The sequence below is a fragment of the Notothenia coriiceps genome, unplaced genomic scaffold, assembly GCF_000735185.1.
Source record: "Notothenia coriiceps isolate Sejong01 unplaced genomic scaffold, NC01 NC01_scaffold00031040, whole genome shotgun sequence".
In the NCBI taxonomy this organism is placed as follows: domain Eukaryota; kingdom Metazoa; phylum Chordata; class Actinopteri; order Perciformes; family Nototheniidae; genus Notothenia; species Notothenia coriiceps.
In genome coordinates this window covers 1-2,252 of record NW_011363741.1, presented here as the reverse complement: position 1 = coordinate 2,252, position 2,252 = coordinate 1, and the positions used below count along the sequence as shown (strand labels likewise).

At 31.7% G+C, this 2,252-nt stretch overlaps 1 non-coding gene across 1 annotated transcript; it reads right to left on the bottom strand.

Moving 5' to 3' along the window:
* Nucleotides 1-575: 575 nt before the first annotated feature.
* Nucleotides 576-648, bottom strand: trnav-cac (transfer RNA valine (anticodon CAC)). The gene has a single exon. It is a non-coding gene; the product is annotated as a tRNA-Val (tRNA).
* Between the last annotated feature and the right edge of the window lie 1,604 nt (nt 649-2,252).

Below are 2,252 nucleotides of genomic sequence, written 5' to 3'. Positions count from 1 at the left end.
ATGATTCAGTGTTTTTAATTAAGTACTGTAGTAGTTTATAACAAATGATATCCTCGAGTTCTACTACTTTATACTTTCCACAACATGTCAGAGGAAAAGTTTTTTTACACTGTTAGCTGGCCTGCATCAAAAATAAAACCAGCCAATTACAAACGAGCAAGTGTGATTTTCAAAATAGCTAGTTAGCTAGTGTACATTTCAGCTCGAAAATGGATATACAGGACATTTTTCAAGGCAAATATTAAAACAAAAATTAATCCTAATGCCACAAAGAACACCCGCAAAGATTAAGAAACAACGAGTGCCTTTGCTCGCATCGAGTCGCCTGTTGTTATTATTATTATTTATGTATACGTTATGTTATGTTCCGTCCTCAATACTACGAGAGGTAACTGGTTCCAAAAGGGGTATTTGTGCTGCCACATAATTCCTTATTGTGAATTTATTGAGGTTATATTCGTACTGAAATCTATGCATACTGACATTATTTATTATGTGTTAATCAATTCCTTTCTTTTTAAAATGTCTTATATCTGTTCCTGCCGCACTGCTTTACAACAAAAATTTAATAATGATGTTTCCGCCCGGTTTCGAACCGGGGACCTTTCGCGTGTGAGGCGAACGTGATAACCACTACACTACGGAAACTCATGGAGAAACATGCAGGTGATTACGCAATAAATATATATCGGTACTACAACTGTTATTGTGAGAACGAGTAGATTAACTTCGATGTACATGCTTAATATTACTTTAAAAATTGATACATTTCAAAACCATATATGTCAAAACAGTTAGAAAATCAGTTTATGATCAACAATCAGCTGATTAAATGTACAATATGATGATTATATGTTTTAATAATATTGATCAAGAGTTTCCACCTGGTTTAGTACCACAAACTTGAACATCTTCCATGGTAACAGTAAAGCTTAACTCCCTTAACTTTTACCATTCATTCTCTATGGTAGTTCTTATCACTAAGGATGTAATATAATTCCCCACTTAATGAAACTGTTGTTTTCTCTTGAATCGTGTCTCTCTCCGCCTGATTGTCTCCCTAGGTGTGCGAATGTGTAGTGTGTTGACTCTGAGTGAGACGTGTTATCTAGTTGTGTTAAGTGTGTGTCTTTTTACATTGTTTATTGTTATCTCTTTCTTTTGTCAGAAAGTGTTTTATTTTGTCTTCGATTTGTTACGTAACTTGGCTAGTGAGCCATCTTTATGTTTGATTAAATAAACAACATATTTTCAGTTTGCAAATCAGTATCCTCTTTCTGTTTGTGTTATTAGTTCCCTTCAACCCATAGATTTGAAGGGAACGTAAAAGTTAAAGATAACAAATGTAAGAGGAAAAAAGAGAATATAAAAGATAATACATTTTTCATTTTTTATAAATAAAATAATTGCTGGTAATTTATAAGAAATAAACACTGATATATTAATTTAATTATGTTATACCGTTTTCAAATGATGTATTTCTGCATTTACTAATTTAATTGTACTTTTAATCCTAGTACTTTAGTTAAGTTATTATAAAAAAATTACGTTACTAACAAAAAAAATGGGAAAATCGTGTTGATGAACACGAATCAATAGATTACATTTTATTCGTGCCTATAAAACGAAATGCCGTGTAACCTTTGTAACAGTCTTCTACACACTTAGGTCTGCAGCTCCTTCAAAATGAAACGAGAATCTATGCAGTTTTTCCTCTTCTGTGTTCTGAGGTTATGAGCCGACCATTAGTCAAGTTTGTTTTCATAATGTTCTGTATGCTAATTTAAAAAAAGGGTAACCAGTTTGTTTATAAAGTATAAATATACATTTTCAAAACAAATGGAATACAAGCTATATGTATTACTCTCACCACAGTGGCCTAATCTAAAAAAATAGAAATATGTCTCGTCACCTATTTTCTGTCTAATACTAAAAAGTGGTGTTTTGTATAATTTATAATGTTTTGAATTTGCTATAAAAGGTCAATAATAGATGGTTTTTTTGTGTTCAATCACAGTATGTATTTACCATGTTATACCCCTTGTGTTTTTGGGTCCTGTTGAAATAAAATGTCATGTTTTAAAACTTGATTTAATAAAGTCATGTCAATCATCTTTGATCCCAGTGTGACACAAACAGCTTTGTTCAGTCTAAAACAATTTATAATCTAGACATAATATAACTGAAGAACATGTTGTGTTGCTGTTGTGTATTGTATGTGTTGAGAATGCTGAACATGTTGTGCCTTACAA